General features: G+C 44.1%; 2 non-coding genes across 2 annotated transcripts; one reads left to right on the top strand and one right to left on the bottom strand.

Moving 5' to 3' along the window:
- On the bottom strand, nt 1-107 carry LOC120257702. Its single transcript, XR_005535792.1, has one exon. It is a non-coding gene; the product is annotated as a small nucleolar RNA R71 (small nucleolar RNA).
- Nucleotides 108-9,004: 8,897 nt separating this feature from the next.
- Nucleotides 9,005-9,112, top strand: LOC120257695. The gene has a single exon (XR_005535785.1). It is a non-coding gene; the product is annotated as a small nucleolar RNA R71 (small nucleolar RNA).
- Nucleotides 9,113-14,112: the final 5,000 nt, after the last annotated feature.

Below are 14,112 nucleotides of genomic sequence, written 5' to 3'. Positions count from 1 at the left end.
AAGCATAGGAATGAGATCTCGACCTTTGTACAGTTGGAATTGGATTCTCTATTTGAGATATGGGAAAGGTTCAAGGAGCTCCTGAGAAAGTGCTCGCAACACAGATTCCCAGAGTGGATGATTGTTCAGACCTTTTACAATGGTCTGAATTCGAGTACAAGGCAACTCTTGGATGCAGCAGCAGGAGGTACCTTAGGTAGCAAGACCCTCAATGAGGCTCGTTAATTAATTGAAGAAATTGGGTTAAACAACTACCAATGGAATGCTAGGGAGAAGAAAAAGGTGGCCGGCCTCCATGAGATAGATGAAGTAACCTCATTGGTGGCTCAAGTAGAATCATTGAGTAAGAAGTTAGATCTCCTAACTTCGAATAGAGTGGCGGCCGTGACTACTTTTACCGGATGTGGTGGAGGACATGCTCCCGCCGATTGCCCGATCTCTATTATTGATGCATCTTCGGTTAGGAATGTCGATTTTGTGGGTAATGGCATGAGGAATCAAGGAAACCCATATAGCAATACCTACAATCTGGGTTGGAAGAGTCATCCTAATTTCTCGTGGAGTAACAAAGGTCCACAAAAGGCCATAGGGCCATCGGGTTTCCAACAACAAACCCCAAACATGGAGAACAGAGTTTCAGGTTTGGAGACCCAAATGAACGATTTGGAGAAGGCCTTAACTAGGTTTGTGCAATCATCTGATACAAGGTTCCAATCAGTTGAGGCTACACTTCGCACCCACACCGCCTCTTTGTATAATCTTGAAAATCAAGTAGGGCAGAGTAACACCGAGACCAATCCTAGAGAGCATGTGAAAGCGATCACTTTGAAAAGTAGTCACGAGGTTGAGGGTAAGCTTCCGAGTGAGAAGCCAAATGAGCACGCACCCGAGGTTATAGAGGCTGAGAAGGGAGCAAGTAAAGAGAAGGAGGTGGCACCCCCACCTTTCAAGCCAAGAATCCTTATCCCTCTAGACTGAAGAATGACCAAGGGGATGAATAATACACGAAGTTCTTGAGTTTGTTCAAACAACTCCACATCAATATTTCTTTTGTTGGGGCATTGGCTCAAATGCCTAAGTATGCAAAATTCTTGAAAGACTTGTTGACCAACAAGAGGAAGTTAGAGTAGAGTGCTTCAGTGATTTTAGATGCATCTTGCTCGGTGTTTTTGCAAAAGAACATGCCGAACAAGACGAAAGACCCGGGAAGCTTCATCATTCTGTGTAATATTGGCAATCTAGGTGAAGAAATGGCATTGGCGGACTTAGGGGCCAGTATCAACGTCATGCCATACACCTTCTTTCAAAAGATAGGCTTGGGCGAGCCTAGGCCTACTTGGATGACATTGCAATTGGCGGATCGAACGGTGAGACATCCCATGGGCATCATCGAAGATGTGCTTGTAAAGGTGGACAAGTACATTTTTCTGGTTAACTTTGTAGTGCTAGACGTCGATGAGGATGCGGATGTACCCTTGATACTTGGGATACCGTTCTTCCAGACTTCTAAAGCCTTGATTGAAATGGATGGCGGAGAGCTAACATTGAGAGTCGGACATGACAAGCTCACATATCGCCTTGCTGAAGCCATGCGATATTCTTTTGATTTTGATGATACTTTATATTTTCTAGACGTTACTGATGAGATTGTTGATGAATACATGCAGGAAATGTTCAATCCAGATCCAAACGAAGGCTTGTTCAACTAAGAGGAGGATAATGAAGAAGTAATGATGCTTAGTTCGACTGAAGAAATACCATCTACCCCAGGGATCTTGAAGAAGGCACTCCGGAAATTAAAGAGGGCTAGAAGACGCCACCGGAAACCCTCCAACGCTGCTGGAGACGTGCGTGAACCGAAGAAGTTGGATGAACCATTGTTAAGTGGTCCCAAGCCCGATAATTCACCCTCTACCCTCAAGAGATTTTGCTCATCATGCTTCCAAGCCATGGGTAAGAGGGCAACTTTCATCTATGAGCCCCCGTGAGATAAGACAAGGTATGTCAAGCTAAGTGATGTTAAACAAAAGCGCTTCTTGGGAGACAACCCAAGTATTTACTTGTTTTCAGTAGTTTAGTAGTTTAGTGTGTGCATGAATAAAGTGTTGAGTGTTATTGTCTTGATTTTTATATACTTGTGCTGCGATTTTATTATGGGTTTCGAATTGCCATAATGTGTTTTCATGTGGATTTAGAGAAGTTGGATCATTTGAGCTATTTCTCATGTTTTTTTCACTAGTAAAATTTGCATATTAGGGCGAAGGCTTTGAGTGTGTAAACATGTTCAGGAATTTTTTTGAAGAGCACTGTAGAATTTTTCTAAGCCATCTAGAGAAAACATATGGGCGTGTGGAATTTCCGCACGCCTATGAATTTAAAGTACGAGCTCATCGAGAGAAGTCACAGGGGCGTGGACTCGCCCTTGTGAATGACCATGCGATTCTCGCACGCCCCTGGGTAATTTCCGCAAGGGCATGTGAATTACTGCAGAGATTGGCAGGTTATCCCGAAAGCACACAGGGGCGTGGGCTCGCCCCTGTGGGTGAACTTATGAAAATTGCACGGCCGTGTGTAATTTCCGCATGCTCGTGCGAATCTCTACAGAGGATCTCGTTCCATCCCCAGAAGACACAGGGGCGTACGCTTGCCCCTATGAGTTGGCCATGTGAATGTCCACGCCCGTGTAGAATTTCCACACAGGCATGCAGAACACTTACCAAATTTTTCTCGGATGTCCAGAGCAACCATAGGGGCGTGCGGCTGTCCCTGTGCGACGAGCGCATGAGTGTGGGTATTTTCCGCACGCCCGTGTGAGAGCATTCAGAGGTAATGAGTGTTTTCCCGAGATAGCACATTTGCCCCTGTGAGGCTTTCCTGTGGAGATGCACGTGTGTGTGTAATTTCCGCATGCCAGTGCAGATGTACAGAATGCCAAGAGGCGCGAGTCCTTTTAAAAGGATTATCGTTCCTCTTCTCTCTCATATCCTCCATTTGTCTGAGAGCACTCATATATTGTTTCCCGACCTCGTATCTCCAACTTGGAAGGATTTTGCTTGGTTTTCCTGCCATTTTCAAAGCTTTCTCATCTCAAATCGACGGTAAGCCCTATCTTTGATTTCCTTCACAAATTTATGATTTTCATCGATGAAACTAGTCTATAATGCTTCATTTCTTTAGTTAGAATGTTTATCTATATTTAGAATGAAGTAGAAGCGTTATAATGGTGCAATTGTGGAGTTTGGGGCATGGCCGTGCGTTTGTTCACGCCCCGTGGATCCACACGAACATGCGGAAATTCTGCACAACTGTGTGGATTTCTGCAGCTATGTTTACTTAACTTGGTTGATCGATTCTCTTTCAATTTTTTGCAGATTATTGCACCTCGGTCAAAGAAACAAGCTGATAAACGACCGTGTGAGTCACCGATGAGGTTGAGGATCTCGTGTCAGAGGGTGATTGGAGGAAGTTGTTGTCGATTAGAGAGCCAGCCATCCGGGAGCTTACACTGGCGGTTCTGTTATCATTTATGTTCTACAGAGCCTATGCGAGATTCGGCGACCTCGAGGGTGCTCTCAGTTACCGATCGATTATCCTGAAGCGCTGACCCCACATAGAGCGTACAGAGCATTATTTGGTCAGAGCCAGTGTGAGCTGGGGGTGTCCAAGACCACGTACCTTTCCTGACCTACGTACCGCTATCTACATGCCATCATTAGTAGTTCGGTGAATGGCCTTGGTGATAGAACTGGCGTTCTGAACCGACAGGATCTTCTGTACTTATATTCGATGATGCAGTGCATACCGATCCATCTAGGGCACATCGTCACTTAGTACATTTGACATCAGGGTCACTATGCTAGATTGGGAGCGATCTTCTCGGGGCCTTACATTATGAGACTAGTTCTGGGCATGGGTCTCTTGGGCGCGATTCGCGGGGCCGAGAAGACAAGTATACCTGCGCCCCTGAGCCTGGAGACGATGAGATTGATGGGCATGGTTCGCAGGGTTCACAAGGGGTTTTATGCGCTTGTTCTACCGACCCCTGAGATAGCCGAGGAGGAGGGTGATGATTCCGAGTCTTCCCAGCCTACCCCCGAGCCTCAGTCAGCATCTATGGAGACCGAGGTGCCTCTAGTGACAGAGGAACCACCCCCCGTGCGCATGTTTTCATCATCTTGAGCCCATGATCATTTTGAGAGCCTCGAGAGCGCTGTGGGGGTGATACAGACAGAGATAGCAGAGGCCCGAGCAGAGATTGCCAATATTAGGGTTGCACATGCCACAAAGTATACAGAGTTTATGGCACGTTTTGACACATTACAGCAGATCTAAGAGTGAGACGTCGGCTCATCATTTGTCCTTCGGTCGAGGACTCCTCAACCCCCTTGGCATCTCCGGCACCTCCATCCCCTATTCCAACACCAGTTGACCCACCATGTACTTCATCAGCAACAGCAGCAACAGAGCCAGAGGACGACATCGACACTTGACTTTATATTTTATTTTATTTTCCTCGTCTTTTACTTCCGCATTTTATTTTGGACATGTACACTCAGAAAGGACTCTCCTTCTGAGTTTATCTCTTATTTTGCTATCTTGAGTTGTATTCATTGCTTCGTCTTTTATATACTCGAGTTGTTTTATTTTTATTGAGCTTTACTGAACCCCCTCGTGTATGCGTGCAGATGGTCTTGTAATCATTGGAATTGAGACTATGTCATGGGCACGGGCAAGGTGTTTCGTTACTTGGCCATGTGAGCCTCACAACCAGTTGCAACAACACTCCGATGGACTTAGATTTATCAAATACAACACTAGGAGTCAGGGAAGTATTGCTTTGATTACTTCTCCCACATCTGAATTCAATTGATTTACATTATGAATGAGCTTGTATTTGTACATTGTGGGCAATGTACAACTTAAGTGTGGGGCGAGTTTCATAGTGCACGCATCTCTTTTATAGTAGTTTTGATTGACATACATGCTCACATAGCCAATGGCGGTTTACCTTAGTTGCATTGATTGTATTCTTGAGTTTAGGAGAATTTTTAACATTGAATGTTTTCATGCTCTAGTTTTTGCTTGAATTTCTAGGAATTTTGGCCCGATTGACACTTATTGCACTACTCACTCTTTGAACTCTTTTGGAAATTCATGTTTGATGTATAAGGGACTACTTATAGTTGTATCTTGTGTTAATTCTGAAAAAAGGAAAAAAATGAAAAAGAAAAGAACAAAATAGTTTTTTGTTGTTTAGTTGTGCTTGTTGGGTGGAAAGAGCTACCACCTATGATGTATGAAGCTCTTGTCATAAGTCGGATAGTAGTTATGCCCTAATGAGAGAAAAGAGCTATCTCATGGGATGTGTGAAAGCTACCACCCGGTAGAAAAGAGCTACCACCTCGAAAGTGTTAAAAAGCCACCTTAGCGGTCTGCTTTGGAAAGAGCTACCTTAGAGGATGTGTGAAGCTACTACACTTTTTGAATTTTTTTGTTAACTTTGGTAGATAAATAAGTCCCTTGTACATAGAACTTTGAGGAGTGTACTTTGGGTTGACTTGAGTGAGTTCACACACTTACACGATTTTTGGGTTTTGTCGTCCTTTTTTTATTCAAGTTTTTTTAGCTAGAGCATTGATTTTTTGTACGAAGTTTTCTTTCCTTGCGTTGAGCATTATTTTTCTCGGGTTTTAACTCTAATATGGGTGTATTTATGTTACTTTTATGCAGGTAGGGTTGTGAGGCCGATTATAATAGAAAGAAGCCAATGTGGGTCATAATGCACTAATTTTTGGAGGAAATCTTGCTAAAGGTTCAAGCGTGAAGGCATAGGTCGGGTTCGAGATGCAAGAATGTGTGCCAACCTCCTCGTATTTGAGTTAGCACTACTATTTAGAGGGGCACAAAGGGCAGTCACATTCAAGCATTCCAACTTGTGCATATAGAACAAGATCTCCACCAACATGTGCGTTATTAAAGAAGCAAGGCGATCCATGACGTAAACATATACCCGTTTGCGTTACCTCGATGAATGTATGGATTGCGGAGTATTTCAGGCTGGCACTGTAGCATGGTACTATAGAAAATTATGTAGCAAAGATATTGTAGTAGCACTCTTTAAAGCCGGCCGAGAAAATAGGAAAATAGAGAATCCACATTGGCGTGCGGAAATTGACACGCCGTGTGAAAATCAATCAGGCGCCCACGCGACCGTGTGGATTCCGATTCGACCCTTTAAAAGAGCGATTTCAGCCCCGATTTCAGCATTTTTTTCTCCATCCTTTTTCACAACTTGAGAGATGGTGGTGGATAGGGTTTTGAAAGGTATTGTCTAGGTCTTTGGAGAGGTTCTACAGCTCCGACATCACGTGCTGTTCAGAAGAAGGTTAGTGGGAGATCTTTCGTCGGCACCGATCCGGCGAGATGTATCCTAGGCTGGACAAAGGGAACCTTGTGACGAGTAGAGGACTCTCCACAAGACCATCGCCATGAATAACGAGGGGGGTGACAAGGTCCCCTTGCTTATATCCCTCAAGTGCACGGGCTTGTCGAAGTAATAATCCCGGGTGAGCGGGGTCGAATCCATAGGGAGTAGGGAGTGAAAATACTTAATTTGAATCTTACCTATGTGGAATATCAATAGTGATAAGTGTGAAATTGATTCAATTCTCAACAGTAAAAACAACAAGTGAAAGAGCAAAAGTAAGAAGAGGGTCAGGCAATCGATAAAGAATGGGGTACTCGGATAATGCTTCACCTAGGATGATCGCTTCAAGTGAAAGAACTCTCTATTATGCTTCCTAATTAATGCAATGGTGAGTCATGGAAATCCTTACATACATAGTCCCAAATCTAAGGTCAACTATGCCTAACTCTATACATGTCCCGGAGGAGAAATCGAACAATCTCAACACCTCGCACTGGCATAGAGTTGCAATGAGCTCTAGGGATTCCAAGTGATAAATCTCTTCCTAAATATAGACCTACCCCTTTGGTCCAGATGGAAGGTCCCTAGCCACAATTAAGCCCTAGATACTAAGATCCTCTCAACGCTTCACTTCATTGCACGCGCAACTAGGCCCCAGCGGAGGTTCATCCCTTAGACCATTCACTCCATTATGGCCGCAAAGAACTCGAGGAACGGAGGTAGAATCTATCACGTCGGAGGGAAAAGGGGACGCTCCTGTACCTCTCGACTCACCCTCTCAACCCTCTCCAACCTAGCTTTGTCTAATGCTAGTAGTGTGTCACTCACTCACAAGGTTACCAACAAGAACTCTCAACCCTAGTGTCACTCTAGGGGAAATGTTCATACAATCAAGCATTCAAGGTTGGAACTCACAATAAACATCAATTCATTGAAAGCATAATAAAGAAGTTCAATGAAATGAATACATCCTAGGGTTCACAATCATCCAAGTACCCACTAGGGGTTTAGCTCTCCATGGAGCTTAGTACAATCAAAGAAATCGAATGTAAAAGCAATAAATCTATAAAGAAACCCCCTCGATGGTCGTGTCGATGGTCTTGTGGAGAGTCCTCTACTCGTCGTCCAAAGATTCCTTCGTCCAGTATAGGATACGCCTCGATCGAAGCTCCCCTACCAACCTTCTTCCTAATGGAATCACAATGTCGGAGCCGTAGAACTTCTCCAAAACCTTGGCCGATACCCCTCGAAACCCTAGCTGAAGTCCTCTCACAGGTTGGGGAAACGATGGAGAAAAGAATACCAAAATCGGGGCTGAATCGGCTTTAAATATGGCTGGAATCGGGCAACTCCACGGACGTGGACGATACACGCGCCCGTGTGAAATTTCCACACGGGCGTGGATAATTTCCACACGCCCGTGTGGATTCTCTGTTTCTCTGATTTCAATGATGTACATGTTGGCGGGGCATTTGTTCTTCTTATATGCATAAGTCAGAATGCTCGGCGTGAGCGCCTTGTGCCCCTCCAAATAGATGTGCTCACTTTCGAATGCGAGGAGGTTGGCACACACTCTAGCATCTCACACACGACCCTATGTCTTCGCGTTTGAACCTTAACAAGATCTCCTCCAAAATAGGTGCATTATGATCCACATTGACCCATTTCCTTCATACTCGGCCTCACAACCCTACCTGCGTAAAAGTAATATAAAAACACACATATTAATGTAGAAAACTGAGGAAAGTAATGCTCAATCATAAGGAATGAATGCTTCACATTCATATCGCACAAGCACTTATCAAACTCCCCCACACTTAAGCTTTTGCTTGTCCTCAAGCAAACATTAAAACATTGTGTGCATCCGTGAAGAAAATATTGAAAGTGCTTGGCCTTAGGTTCACAAAAGTATACAAAAGATAGCATTCTACAAGTAAGGGAAATTTTAACACTAAATACGAAAAATCAATGCTCTAGCTAAAAACTTGAACCAATCTAGCCAAGTGCTTCTCCAAATCCGTCATTCGGGTTTCCAAGCGAAATTCCATTTTTCCACTTGAGGGCTTGTTGTTGTTGTTGGAACCCCGATGGCCCCATGATTACTACGTGGTCCTTGATTACTCCATGAAAAGTTGGGATGATTCTTCCAACCTGAATTGTAGGTGTTCTTTGTATGGATTCCCTTGAGGTCTCATTCCATTACCTACAAAGTTGACATTCTCAAGCGAAGAAACATCACCAATGACGATTGGGCAATCGGAGGGAGCATGTCCTTCACCACAACCGGGTGCAATTGGTTACTGGTCGCAACTCTATTGAGCTCTAAAAATCTAGCTTCTTACTCAAACTCTCCACTTGGGCCCCTAATGAAGTTAACGCATCAATTTCATGGAGACCGCCACCTTTTTTTCTTCTCCCTCGCGTTCTCTTGGTAGCTATTTAACCCCATTTCCTCAATCAATTGACGAGCCTCATCGAGGGTCTTGCTACCTAAGGTACCTCATGCCGTCGCATCCAAGAGTTGATCTTGTACCGCATTCAACCCATTGTAGAAGGTTTGAACAATCATCACTCCGAAATCCGTGTTGCGGACACTTGCTGTAGGGAGTTCCTTGAACCGTTCCCATGTCTCAAATAGAGACTCCAATTCAAGTGCATAAAGGATGAGATCTCATTCCTAAGCTTGGCTGATTTTCTGGGAGGGAAATAACGTGCTAGAAAAGCTTTTACCATCTCCTCCCATGTAGTGATTGATGCCCTAGGCAATGAGTGTAGCCAATGTTTTGTTTTCCCCTTTAAGGAAAATGGGAAGGCTCTCAATTTGATGGCATCATCCGTCACACCATTGATCTTCAGCATGTCACACACCTCGAGGAAGCTCTCTATGTGATTTGTTTTGGATTCTCATCGGCCAAACCGTTGAATGTATGTCGGACTGCTGCGGCATATGGATGAATACCGGCTTTAGCTCGAAATTCGAGCTGTAATTGGGGGCGCACAATACTCGATTGTGTCCCCAACACTGCGAAGAGTCGCGCATAATTGGATAGTGTCGTTGTTGCTCATTACTGTTCCGCCATGTTGTCGGATCCTTCTACTTCCAAATCAGTTGGATTAGGCTATTCTTGTCTGAGTTCTTTCTCTTTCCTTGAAGTGTATGCGTTCAACTCGGGGTCTCCTTCAATCAATATTAATGGATTCCCTCGGGTCGTAACCTGGAGGCTGTCAAAGAAAAAGAAAAACAAAATCAGAAAAATGATAGAATAAAAAGATATGGAATAGAATGTGTGGTGAAATAGCTAAGAAAACAAAGTGCAAAGAAAGTATCTCTAAGCAGACTAGCTCCCCGACATCGGCGCGAGAAACTGACAAGGTCCCCTTGCTTATATCCACTGAAGTGCAGGGCTTATCGAGTAATAATCCGGTGTGCGGGGTCGAATCCTGAGGGGAGTAGGGGAGTGAAAATACTTAATTTGATTCTTAGCTATGTGGAATATCAATAGTGATAAGTGTGAAATTGATTCAATTCTCAACAATAAAACAACAAGTGAAAGAGCAAAAAGTAAAAAGAAGAGGGTAAGGCAATCGATAAAGAATGGGGTACTCGGATAATGCTTCACCTAGGATGATCGCTTCAAGTGCAAGAACTCTCTATTATGCTTCCTAATTAATGCAATGGTGAGTGGTGGAAATCACTCACATACATAGTCCCAAATCTAAGGTCGACTATGCCTAACTCTATACATGCCCGGAGGAGATCGAACAATCTCAACACCTAGCGGCATAGAGTTTGCAATGAGCTCTAGGGATTCCAAGTGATAAATCTCTTCCTAAATATAGACCTACCTTTGGTCCGGATGGATGGTCCCTAGCTACAATTAAGCCCTAGATACTAGGATCCTCTCAACGCTTCACTCCATTGCGGTAGCGCAACTAGGCCCGCGAAGGTTCATCCCTTAGACCATTCACTCCATTATGGCGCAAAGAACTCGAGAGCGGAGGTAGAATCTATCACGTCGGGAGGGAAGAGCGCTGCACCCTCTCGACTCACCCTCTCGACCCTCTCCAACCTAGCTTTGTCTAGCGCTAGTGGTGTGTCACTCACTCCACAAGGTTAGCAACAAGAACTCTCAACCCTGAGTGTGAAGTCTAGGGGAAATGTTCATACAATCAAGCATTCAAGGTTGGAACTCACAATAAACATCCAATTCATTGAAAGCATAATAAAGAAGTTCAATGAAAAGCGAATACATTGATGTCCTGCATACATGTGAATTTCCACGCAGTGGACAATCCACATGCCGTGTGGATTCTCTATTCTCGATTTCTCGACATGTCGTAGACAATGTTGCCTATGGTAATTGCTGTAATGTTGTTGCGATTAACTGCGCTTCTGATCTTCGACTGATTAACTTCCCCATTCGATTTCCTGCCATTCACGCGGCCGAGAAAAAGGAGTTCACAAAATCCACGGGCGTGTTAAAAATTATCCACGCCCGTGTGGAAATTCGCCGGGCGTGGCTTCCATCCATCAGCGTATGCTTTGATTCCAACCCTATTTAAAAGCCGAATCAGCCCCGATTTTTACTATTCTTTTCTCCATCTTTTCCCGAACTTGAGAGAGGGCTATGCTAGGGTTTCGAGGGTATTGGCCAAGGTTTTGGAGAGGTTCCATGGCTCGACATCGTCATTCCTTAGGAAGAAGGTTGGTGAGGGAGCTTCCGTCAGGCGTATCCTATCTAGGACGAGGGAATCCTTGAACTGACAGTAGAGGACTTTCCACAAGACCATCGACATGACTATCGAGGGTGTTTCTTTATGGATTCATTGCTTTTTACATTCTATTTCTTTGATTGTACTTAGCTCCATGGAGAGCTAAACCCCTAGTGGGTACTTGGGCATTTGTGAACCCTAGGATGTATTTGTTTCATTGAATCTATTTATTTTGCTTTCAATTAATTGATGTTTATTGTGAGTTCCAACCTTGAATGCTTGATTGTAAGAACATTTCCCCTAGAGTGACACTAGGGTTGAGACTTCTTGTTGGTAACATTGTGAGTGAGTGACACACCACGAGTGTTAGACAAAGCTAGGTTGGAGAGGGTTGACGAGCAGTCGAGGATGCAGAGATCTCTCTCTCCAGCGTGATAGATTCTACCTCCATTCCTCAAGTTCTTTGTGGACACAATAGAGTGAATGGTCTGAGGATGAACTTCATTGCTGACTTTAGTGCGCATACAACAGAGTGAAGTGTTAAGGTGATCTTAGTATCTGGGGGCTTAATCATGGTTAGGGACCTTCCACTCTACCAAAGGGTTGGGTCTATAATTAGGAAGAGATTTATCACTGGAATCCCTAGAGCTCATTGCAACTCTATGCACAGTCGTGTTGAGATTGTTCGATTTCTCCTCCGGGACATTTATAGAGTTAGGCATGGTTGACTTTAGAGTTTGGGACTATGTAACTGAAGGATTTGCGGGGACTCACTATTGCATTGATTAGGAAGCATATGAGGGTGATGCGTCAGGCTGAAGCGATATCCCTAGAGCGAGCATTATTCGGGTACCCCATCTTTATCGATTACCTTACCTCTCCTTTACTCGGGTGCTCTCTTGCTTGTTGATTTTTACTGAGAATTGAATCATTGTGACTGTATGACTATTGATTTTTCACATAGCTAAGGAAGCGGATTAAGTGTTTTTTATTCCCTACTCCCCGTGGATCGACTACTCGCTCATCCGAGATTATTACTTGACAAGCTCCCTGCACTTACGGATATACTGAGGGACCTTGTCACCTTCGATCTTGTTGTTTTTATTTTCATTATTTCATATGTTTGTTACACTTATCACTATTCATCTTCCACATTAGTTAAGAAACAACTCAAGTGTCTTTATTCCTACTCTCTCGTGGATACGATGCCCACTCATCCGGGATTATTACTGACACCCATGCACTGCGCTTACATGCATATGCGGACGTGTCAGAGACATCCGAGGTGCATCACTGAAGACGTGCTTGTCAAAGTTGACAAGTATATATTTCCTGAGACTTCGTGAGTGTTCGAGCGTCGATGAGGATGCGGATGTTCCTTTGATACTTGGGAGGCCTTTTTCTCGTACTCTAGGGTACTAATCGACATCGACGTTGGGGAGTTGACACTGAGGGTTTGCGATAACAAGTTGATTTACTGATAAGTGCATGTGTGATAAGAATGCAAAGCGTTCTTTCCTTGTGTTGTGCATTATTTTTCTCTGGTTTTAACGCTAATATGCGTGTATTTATGTTACTTTCAAGCGTGTAGGGTTGTGAGACCGATTATGGGATAAAGAAGCCAATGTGGGTCACATTACACTAATTTGGAGGAAATCTTGCTAAGGTTCAAACGCAAAGGCATAGGTCGGGTTCCAGATGCAGGAATGGGTGCCAACCTCCTCAAACTCGAGAGTTAGCACAACTATTTGGAGGGGCACAAGGGAGTCATATTCAAGCATTCGACTTGTGCATATAGAACAAGATGTCTATCAACATGTTCATTATTAAAGAAGCAAGGCAATCACCAACATAAATGTGTGCCCGCTTATGCTTACCTCGATGAAAGTATGGATTCGGAGTATTCGAGCCGACACTACGAGGGGTATTGTAGAAAACATCAGTAGCAAAAATATCTGCAGCAGACTTTCATTTACAACCGGCCGACAAAATACCAAAATAGAGAATCCACACAGGCGTGTGAAAAAATCCACATGGGCGCCCACAAGGGCGTGTGGATTCCCGATTCTAGGCCTTTAAAAGCCGATTTCAGCTCCGATTTTCGACATTTTTTTCTCCATCTTTTCCCCAACTTGAGAGAGGTGGGGACTAGAGTTTTGAGAGGTATTGTCTAGGGCTTTAGAGAGGTTCTATAGCTCCGACATCGTCTTGCTGCTTTGGAAGAAGGTTAGTGGGAGAGCTTTCTTGACACCGATCCGACGAGATGTATCCTAGGCGGACTAAAAGGGAACCCTTGCGACGAGTAGAGGACTCTCCACAAGACCATCACCATGACTAACAAGGAGGTTTTTCTATGGATGCTTTGTTTTTCCATTCAATTTCATTGATTGTATCTAGCTCCATGGAGAGCTAAACCTCTCAGTGGGTACTTGGGTATTTGTCAACCCTAGGATGTATTCGCTTTCATTGAACCTCTTTATTATGCTTTCTATTAATTGATGTTTATTGTGAGTTCCAATCTTGGAGACTTGATTGTATGAATACTCCTCTAGAGTGACACTAGGGCTGAGAGTTCTTCTTGGTAACTCTTGTTAGTGAGTGACACACCATGAAAGTTAGACAAAGCTAGATTGGAGAGGGTTGAGAGGGTGAGTCGAGAGGTAGCGGAGCGTCCCCTTTCCCCTCCGCTGTGATCTATCCTACCTCCACGTTCCCAAGAGTTCTTTATGGCCATGAGTTGAGTGAATGGGCTAAGGGATGACCTTCCGCTGGGGCTTAGCACCTAGGGCTTAATTGTGGCTAGGAATCTTCCACCTGGATGAAAGGTTTAGGTCTATATATAGGAATAGGTTTTATCATTTGGAATCCCTAGAGCTCATTGCAATTCTATGCGAGTGTGAGGTTGAGAGGTTATTCAATCTCTCCTCCGGGACATGTATAGAGTTAGGCATGGTTGACCTTAGATTTGGGAT

The sequence above is a fragment of the Dioscorea cayenensis genome, chromosome 3 (genome assembly GCF_009730915.1).
Source record: "Dioscorea cayenensis subsp. rotundata cultivar TDr96_F1 chromosome 3, TDr96_F1_v2_PseudoChromosome.rev07_lg8_w22 25.fasta, whole genome shotgun sequence".
NCBI lineage: Eukaryota > Viridiplantae > Streptophyta > Magnoliopsida > Dioscoreales > Dioscoreaceae > Dioscorea > Dioscorea cayenensis.
The sequence above is the reverse complement of the archived record's forward strand: the minus strand, read 5'-3'. Positions and strand labels throughout refer to the sequence as shown.